This window comes from Haliotis cracherodii, unplaced genomic scaffold, assembly GCF_022045235.1.
Source record: "Haliotis cracherodii isolate W230 unplaced genomic scaffold, xgHalCrac1.p SCAF_6, whole genome shotgun sequence".
Taxonomy (NCBI): Eukaryota; Metazoa; Mollusca; class Gastropoda; order Lepetellida; family Haliotidae; genus Haliotis; species Haliotis cracherodii.
The window spans coordinates 28,251,300-28,261,858 of NW_027266319.1; the positions used below are offsets into that span (position 1 = coordinate 28,251,300).

The window sequence follows — 10,559 nt, forward strand, 5'->3', positions numbered from 1 at the left end:
CACTACGCAACTCGAATTGCTGTGTATAGGAAGTCTTGTGACAGTAATTCATATTTGATTGTTTGTTGTTTTACGCCGCACCAAGCAATATTCCAGTTATTTAACGACGGTCTGTAAATAATCGAGACCAGACAATCCAATTTCACTTTTTATTCATCAGCCTGAAGTTTAATTTGTTTTGTTTTAAAATTCGGGGACAATTTATTTTTCGATAAAGTCCCTTACTATATAAAGTTGCATAAACAAATAAGAGCTTACAAATGGAAATCCTGCGGGGTAGCGAAGTGCAGATCCTGTATGAATTAAGCAAATGCATTTACGCCAAGCAAGGTAGTAGTCTGTTATTTCGTTCTCGTATTTGCTTGTTGGATATTAGGCAGGGTATATATTACAAACAGTGTCACCCTCTGTTGGGTATGCGCTCAAATTTGCAAAATCGAAATAGAGAAATTCATTATTGACTACACTGGGGAAATTGAGACAGCTTTAAATCTAATGCATAGTTTTGTTTGGTACAACATCTTGTAAGCAGCCGAAACTTTTCGGTAATAAGTATGTCACATTTTTAGCTATATGAAACAGCTTGAAATAATATTCTGCAACATCGGTACGTTATTATCTTTAAGAGTTCCTATAAACCTTCCTCCGTGAAGATCCGTGGGTTAGGACGGGTCACCCAGCACTCCATTTCCGGCAGAAAGAGAATATTTGATTGTATCGGGTGGTCAGGCTCTGTGACATCGACAATGTTGATCGTTGATAAATTTTAATGTTTTCAATCACTGGTTTACCTGGTCTAGACACAATCATGTACAGGTCGCCGTTATACAGATGGATTATAGCGGAATGCGGCATTTAACATCATTCATAAAATCACTATTTGGAACTGCGGACATCAAGGTTCTAGGTGTGAATGTTGGTATTGATACAGCAATTATAAAGGATATACTATATATGGCATTAGGTTTGGGGGTGTTAAAATACAAAAAGCAGTTCTTTCACGCAAGTTCTAAATGAAGAAGGTTGCCTCGTACTAGTACACAACATAAACATCAAGGTTAAAAAACTGGACGTCGGGTTTGTTGACCTTACTTTTGCCATGGATTCACAAATAATGAAATCAATGCAGCCAAAACAGAAGAAGAATGTTCATGTTCACGTTTTCTTTGTTAAAATGATATTTTGTTAATCTGCAACGTCCTTAATAGTTTACAGCGCAGTGTTTTTTACATCCTTACTTACACCAGACTATGGGCAACCTAAACAAAATACCGTATAATACATAATCAGTCTGTTGGTGTCACGGGTGGCCTGGTCGTATTAAACGCTGCATCTGGCCGTGTGGAGTTTAGGTTTACTCGGGAGAAAAGTGTTCTGTACCATAATGCTTCACAGCGTGAAAACATGGGAACATAAGCAATTAAAACGGATGGGTAATTGCCCAAATCAAACAATAAGATAGTACAAAGGTGACAAAATATATAATTTTCAGTTCCAAACACTGTATAGTTTAAGTTAAAAATACGAAGCAAAATGTGAAAGTACACGAAAGAAAGACATCTATTGTAACATTTTACCATTTCGCCTCCACTTTAGTTAAAAACAATTTATCTGGTATAGTTCACACAATATTTCCAAAGCGACGAAAGCAACGTCTGCAGCATATGTACGAACGAAAAGGTAACACTTGTACACATATTCTTAAATGCCACTTTGTATATTGTATTTAAACAGAAATAAATACATACAAATCTGACACAAACATACATTTGCCGGAATGAAATATGTTACAGTTAAATCACCTACGCTTCTACCAAGACTTATCCCCCAGTGACTATTTCCTATTCCGGCAAATGAAATCTGCCCTGGTTAGATGGCCAATCTGCGGATTTCTATAAAAGTGGTATTAAAAGCTTGAAGGACAAATGGAATAAGTGTGAATTGAAGTGAATGGAGATTATATTGAAAAATAAAAGTGCAAAAGATATTCTGCGACTTGGTCTAATATAGAGGTTGAAAAACTTATCCAAAGTGTCAGTTGATGACAGACAGTGTGTAAGGTTTGAAATGCACAGTCGACGTGCGTTGTCAAATCAACTATCATAACTGCTTGACACTCAAACGGTGAGCGTCTGCTTCTCTGGGTGACCTGGGGTATGTTGATATGAATAAGGGGATACTGTGTTTTGAATGAACAGTACGGTAACCTGTAGATTCAACCGAGCTAAATTGAATTGAAACCGGACGCGGTTGTAACTCCTGCCTTTAACAAATTTCAAGTTTCTAAGGTCAGCATAATTGACTTAAGTCGAACTAAGGAATTTTTTTATTCAAAATGATTTCACTGTCGCCATACTAGGTCAAATTGCATTCACACAACAGATCCAAATGAGAGAAAATCTGTTCACGCAATGTCCTTCTCATGCACTGATTCGTTGCTATCACCTATGTTTTAGGTAATCAAAAAGTATGCAGAATATTGTTGTAAATATAATAAAATATGTAAAAAAATTATTATGTAAATGATGTTACTGTATAAACACGTGTCACATGAATGTATACTGAAACATGGACCAACGATGTGAAAGATTAAGAAATGCTATTAAAATACTTCGGCGAGTGTCGTGTTCTCCAGTAATTGACTCGTACATTTATCAGCTCAATTCCGCAACAATGCATGCGGACTCAGATATCAAGGGATGTCATTGTCAAATCCCTTAAGACACGCGTCACCATTTCATATGGACATTCCTGAAAATGACTGCAATGGCCCCAGCATGTAACGCAGCATGTAATGCAGCACTGGAGGACCCCGAGAGCTTCGGAACTTCAACATTTTCTGGATCGGTAAGTCTGATAGTGTCTCCTACATCCATGTTCAATAATGATAAAAGGGGAATGTACAGTGGATAGGGTTACTGATATGTGACTAGCGGTTTCTGATACCCTCTCGCTGGTTTGATTTGTTGTCTAGTAAAAATGTTTATAATAAATTTTAAACATTTCAAATACTATTTATGAACTTGACATTACTGAAGTGGCCATAATGAACTTATTATTGGGGAGTAAGGGGCCCTATCACAAATAAATAATAATAATTTACCTTGTAATCAGCACCTGGTTGTTTACCTTGGTAAATCGGTAGCGATTATTCTACACGATAAAAATCAAATAAAAACGGACAAATGGGCGATCTTTTTCCATTTGTCTTTCCTTCACTAACCGGCTAGGTGCGCTGAATCGGACGGTCGAACCTTAAAGTGACAGCGCATGTGGTATGCTCGTAACGCAGTAATGTTACAATCACACCTATAGACAGTTGACCAGTGTAGCCATTATCTCGGCAACGGTCACGCTGCTTTATGGACAGTACCAGCATATTTTTCCGCCTAAACAATTGCCTATCTATTGTCATATCCTGAAATATTAGTGATTCAATGATACGCCAGGGATGAACACGACTGTTTATATTGTATAGATAACCACTTGGTAGTCGTTTGAAACGAGGCGGTGAGAGCAACTGATCGTTCATTCCAGGTCGCTTTGTTACGTGACAATCGGTACTTAAAGTGCTGCGCTTGATGTCTGAATAACATACTTTTCAAATAGTTTCATTGTAAAGGTACCCATATCAGTGTTGTGTAATCTCCAAACAGACTGTATGCATGCGGTTCAGTACAGCGGCCAGGCAACATGGTACGCGAAATGTAAAGGTCGCATGCAAAGAGCACATCCAATTTCGTCAGTTAATGTTGTGAACACAAGGATATATCAGGTATTCAACTGAGAGAGAGGAACATTTTTTTCAAAAAATTGTGAAAGAAACAGGCACTGAAAATTATGTCATCAGCTGCATATAATAATACAATGTTCAAAATAAAAGAAATGGAAAACACTGAAATTCATTTTGATATTTGTAAGATTGTTGCATGGTACATAAAAAGAATTTATGGATGAATGCTGGCTGTGTGTTGACAATTACTACCTTGACTTCATTTCAATTATGACAAATACAAAATAGAAATTATTATAGCATTTATAGGATTTTAAATATTAGAAAATTAAATTTTGTTCAGACGAGAAGAGCCTATACATTAGTTTAAACATAAATATTCATCGGTAATTATACTTCATCTTATAGATAAATAACAATATATTTATACTGATTTTCAATTTTGATAATGACGATTGTAATATTTATTGCCCTTTCTACATCCAGTTTGCTTTGACATGATGAGATGATTGTAATAGATGAAGCTCATTCAGTGGACCTTGCTTTTAATGTTTTATTTTTCAAAACTGAATATGTTTCAAATTCCCGGTGAAACAAATAAATAGGTTTATATTTTTTTTCTATTAAAATCAATAAAAATCTGCATTGCACATTGTCATAATTTTATTTGATATCTTTGAAAAGGTTTCTGTTTACTAATATTTGATTACACACGCGCCAGTGCAGCATACTCTGGGAACCAGGCTGATATCTACATGGAATGATTGTGGGGTTAAATTTGTATTTATATCATGACAAAAATAACATTATCTAATAAACAGACTAAAATACTACAGGTGTCTTAAAGTACCGTTGAATGTAAATCAGGATGTATAGCTATAGCAGGATAGTGAATGGGTTGTAAGGCACATAACTTGTCAAATATGTTGACAAAACAAGATACAACTATCGTGTACATCTTTTCATGTATCATTCACTTCTTGTGGGCCAGTCAGTATGGTCGGTTGTTTGTTGGGACAAATATCTGTAATTTACTACTATTTTAAGAGCATGAGTATCATAATTATGTAACAAATGATGGATCAATGAATTAACACCTGTGATGACTCACAGCACTCAATATAAATGATCTTTTATTTTAAACTATGATTACAGGAGTGTATATTACAACTGACTCACTGATTGGTTTGTTGGATGCATGGTATTTTCTAAAAAATATTGTCATAATTAAAAATCCATGAAATCTGATGTAAGGGGAAATATGTGAGTTGTCAAATCGGCGGACTGGGTATCTACACAAGTCGTAGGTATCCCCATGGGTATTAATTATGCCCATTCCCTAGATGATGTGTTTCTCTTTCCATGCGTATCGAAGACAGAGTGCCAACCTCAGTTTCAGATATATAGATGACCTCATTTCTTTCAACAATACCAAGATAAATGAGTATCATCACAGATTTGCAAATCGGTGAAACCACCGAGCAACCATAATCAGTGTCCTATCTGGCTCAATTCTTCGAAAATTAATTAATGATGACAACCTCTGTATGGCTCACTGTATGACAAAAGGATGATTTCATTTCCCTTTTGTGAATTTACCCTTGATGCTGAGAATAATATCACTTCCAGCTTATTTCCCAGTTGCCTAGGTACCTAAGAACATGTACATAGTTTATTCAAATTTCACATCAAAACACAGTTTACATGACGCATTTAAATCAAGTTTTCACCATCAAATGTCTCTTCAGGTTTTTCAAAGGATTTTAGAAAAAGTGACACGTTTCTTGTCAATATGATGAGCAATGCTATCTTATTATATGACCTGTACAAGGCATCACTGGCATTTACTTAGGGAGGTCAATGATCGCCGTGTTTAAGATTATTGCACGTGTGTGTGTGTGTGTGTGTGTGTGTGTGTGTGTGTGTGTGTGTGTGTGTGTGTGTGTGTGTGTGTGTGTGTGTGGAGGCTGTCTCGTGTGTCAGGAATATTGCTGGATGCGACGTTAGACAACAAAGATTTACTTTTATATGGTTGTTTGTTTGTTTATTTGTTTTTTAACACCGCACTCAGCAATATTCTAGCTATATAACGGCGGTCTGTAAATAATCGAGTCTGGACCAGACAATCCAGCGATTGAGATCATGAGCATCGATCCACGCATTGGGACACGATGACATGTATCAACGAAGTCAGCGAGCCTGACTATCCGATCCCGTCAGTTACCTCTTACGACAAGCATGGTCGCCGTTTACGGCAGCAAGCAATTCGCTGAAGACCTATTCTTCCACGGATCTTCACGGGTCAGCAGATAACGTGGTGTGGAGCAAATATACCATACCATGAAACAGAAGCACACTATGCAAAATGAATTGAAGAAAAAGCAACAGGTAACAATACTATTTGAGCACAGAAACATTTTGCTTGAGAAAATGCGTTGACGTAACATGACAGTTGCTGTAGAATCTCACACATAGCCTGAGAATATGATATGATACTATTTACACGATTAGTCCATAAATATGACTTCAAACGAGTCTTATTGTGATGGGAGGGTCGTGGCAAAAGAACCTCAATGTGAAATGACCTAGCGGCATCTATGGCTATAGAACTCGTAAGGGACCGACCTTTTGATAGTGGGAATCAGGGATTTTGGGTTATTATCTGGCTCAAAAATTACACTGTTGCAAGGTGTTCGGGCTCATAGTCTTGATTTAAAGTTATCTGGTTCTGCAACTGTTGTGGATACAGTGTCTTATGGTTATGAGTTTGTTTTAATACCTATTTGTGTGTCGAAAATGGCTTTCTGCAATTTGTTTGGGTAGCCTTTTTAGTTAAAACGTTGACTCGTTACACGAAAGCACCGCTCCCGATTCTCCACATGGGAACAATCAGTGAAACCCATTCCTGGTGTCCCCTAGCGCGATATTGGTGGAATATTGCTAAAATCAGGGTAAGATCTAATTCACGCACTCTTACCTCTAGATTTAGAGGTATGTGTGCATTATGTATATGATGAATACATTATTCAAATACTCTGTTGCAGGAATGTTGCAGGCGTTGTCGTGGATGAAGTATACTTGTATGGCAGTTCCTGTTCCATTTTGCGTCATTTGGGTACTCTGTTCTGGGTCTCGTATTGTGGTATACTAGGCCTGAGCTCCCGTACAATACAGGGGCGTACCATGTAACAACATGGTCCTATATTATGCTTCTGATCCATTTCTTCATCTCATCCATCATCAGCTTTGTGAACCTAGTCGAGAGTCGAAGGAGTAAGAACTCACAGTCGAGACGTCAAACAAGGATATCTGTTTCATCACACTCGAATCAACCTTACATTCCGGATGTTGAAAATGTCACATCAGACCAAGTGGAAACAAACAACGATGAACGGACAAGACTGACACCTGAAACAGGAAACCACAGCACAAATAGTCTTATGCTGTTTCGCTTTGGACTTATCTGGTTTTCCCAAGGATTCACAACTATCGTCTCTGCATATGTGCCCATCGTGACCACAGTATATTATGTCTCGATTTGTTCAAGCGACGTTTATTGCATTGCTTACCACAACATCAACGTATATGCTTTAAATACAGTATTTGTTGTTGTTGACGTCATCGTTACCATACGTATGATTCCCTGTTATTTTGTCGTTTCGTCGTTTGTCGTTGTAGGCATCGGCTACACAATTTTTGCGCTGGTTTTTTGGCACCTCTACAACAGTGTCATATATCCAGACGTCCTTGATTGGAATAACTGCGGGACAACCACTGGGATCGTTGTAGGCATGTTGGTGGTTGTGGTAATTTTGCACTGTATTTATGTTTTCATTCACTCTTGTACTAAAAAAGAATCTGAAAGGATGGTTAGTGAGGGCATGAATGAAAGAGCTCAGGATGCTGATACTCACATACCATAACCTCCCATTTCACACCATACAAACCATTCAAACATCAATTGAGCTGGTAACGACATATGTGTGATATCCCGCTAATATCAATCTAGGAGGTGTGAATCTGACCCTTTCCAACTTTGTGAACGCCAAAAACAGAGAAGTGGCACTTTTCCATCAGAGATTGGACATCTTACAGTTGAGCAAAGCAATTGTGACGTATGGCCTTTTATATATTTTACAGTGACACAAATAAGGTATGGCTAAAGCTTTATAAGGAATATTGCAGTATGCATAGTTCTTAGTTGGGTCGCAGTATATTAAATGGAAGGCAATAAATTGAATCACTTTACGGCAAGCATGGGTTGCTGAAAACCTATTCTACCCCGGAATCTTCACGGGTTGGTCAAATGTAACATATATTATATTTGGGATAACACTTTCGTAGTAAAGTTCAAGCATAGTCACCTTTTACGGCAAGCGTGGGTTGCTGAAGACCTATTCTACCCCGGAATCTTCACGGGTTGGTCAAATGTAACAAATATTATATTTGGGATAACACTTTCTTAGTAAAGTACAGATTCTCGTACTTTTTTGGGGTTGAGTCCTGTCCTTAAAAATATCCCAAATAAAACATTACATTTGACCACTTTCTAAATGGCATTGTGTGTCAATTGAATATCGTAACTTTGATCAAACAACAATTTAGCAAGAGTCGCATGACGCCACTTGACATCTTCGAAGAAAGTGCAAGCTCGATTGTACCTCAAAAGTTGTGAAATGTAGACACCAAACGCTAGGCAGAAGCTGCTAGTACATTGCCCGACATAAAGCGAAAGTTGACTGTTGAAAAGTAGAAATGAAGTGAACATCAAATACAAAATCGTGTATGTGTATTAGACATATTTGTGCATTTATTAAGTTTATTTTGTTCAAAATACATTTCATAATTTTGTTTTTATGTATCTTATTGTATTTGGGTATGCATTATTTTTCACATGACCGACCTATATGATAATTTCATAACTTTTATAGTGTTCTCCATTTTGTTAAAACATGCCAACACATCATGGTCTGTAGAGTCACGAATGTTATGAATATATTGTATGCATGTGGTAGTATGGTCATGCATGGGTAACGCAATGTAAATTATTTCCCAAAAGAGTGTCTTTTTTGTGTGCATTTAGTCTATCGTTGATATATGATAAATATGCCTAAAACAAATATCAAGTTCTGTCCAATCTTTGGAATCCGCCAAATAAAAATCGTGTAACGTTCTCATAAAACAGACAAGCAATAAAGTAAATGTACGATATTATTTGAGGGTTTTTCCTTAAGATGACGACAGGGAGACAGACGCTGGGTGGATGGATGACAACGCGCTTAAATTGATCAGCAACATCCAGTATCTTGAATAAATTAGAAAAATATTAACTAGCCACCCGTTACGTCCGCCATTTTAATTGTTGACATAAAGCTAATGACTCATCTTGTAGGATGTCGAATCCTCATTGTACCTTTTGTTATGTCTTCTCAATATACCACAAGGTATATAGTTTGAAGTTGGTAGGTTTATCGTGCTGAGTGTTGAATAGACAGCCTCCACATGTTCAATGATATAAGGGAGATAACTCTGGCATCTCTACAGTCATGCATAGCCGAGCTGGTATTCTTTAGGCGGTAGAGCACCTAACCATAGTCATATATAATATTGATAGCCCTCTTTCTAGAAAAGATAATTGCAAAACTTGAATATGAAACATAGTAAACATTAATGCGTTCTACATGTTCTAGTTACAGACAGATATCTGCCTCACACATGTAAATACATTTACACACAAATATGCAATAAAGACTGCAAATAAATGATCATACTTTCTGAAGTGAAAATTAACCTTTGACACTTCAAAGCATAATTATTATGTATTACGCATAATATAATATTGAAAATAAAGCCTAAACATTTGTTCTATGTTACTAGATCATTCTGGTTAAACAATACTCTTTTTAAGTGTTTTCTAAAATAAAACATTAAAATGAACATTGCTATAACTCTGAGTAATAATAAACTTCAAAATTACTGATACCACATCACTGTTAAATGCTATTCAAATACAATGAAATATGCATTTCAAAGATCAAGTCTTTTTGGTGGTTTTGAATGTCTACCACTTTTAGTTTGAACACATGATGGACTAAGAGGATTAACTTAAATTGGAGAATTAGTATTGTCTTGTGACCACAGACTTAGTTTGTTCCTCACCACGTGGTCCTACTGTACAGTATTCCTCCACTTCCTGCTGTCCGCAATCATTGTCTGTACTCACCACGTATCTGCATACTGTCAGAGATCTCGTCCAAGTACTGCTATAAAGAACAGGCGAGGGAGTGACGTGTTCTCGAAGCAGGACGGTTCACCGGACACCAACGACATTCTCCACGAAGACACCAGCAACTCTTCTGAGAGCAACACCAGCACTGACACGAGGTGGCGCATTTTGAAACGCGTGACGATTTCAATATCGTGGATATTTACAAATATTGTTTTTGTGTTTGTGATTGTCGTGACTATTGTTTACTACACAGCCATTTGTCCGAAGGATGTTACCTGCGGGAGGTACTTCAGTATCAACGTCCACGCTCTCAACACCGTCTTCATCATCGTGGATGTCGTCATCAGTGGACACCATGTGCGTATGTGCCACGTAGTTTATCCTTTCATCTTTGGATTCATCTATTTCATGTTCAGTGTTTTTTTCTGGGCGTCCGATCACACCCATGTTATTTACCGCGAAGTGCTGAATTGGAACAAACCAGGGATGACTGCTGGTGTTCTGATCGGGGCCAGTATTGGCATTGTATTGCTCCATGCTATCCACTTGGGAATCTACAAACTTAAACTTTATGTGCACAAAAGAGTGAGTGAGTGA

The 10,559-nt window shown here is 37.4% G+C and overlaps 1 pseudogene; it reads left to right on the forward strand.

Annotated features, from left to right (window-relative positions):
• The first annotated feature begins 2,757 nt into the window (after positions 1-2,757).
• Positions 2,758-10,559, forward strand: LOC139446347 (uncharacterized; annotated as a pseudogene).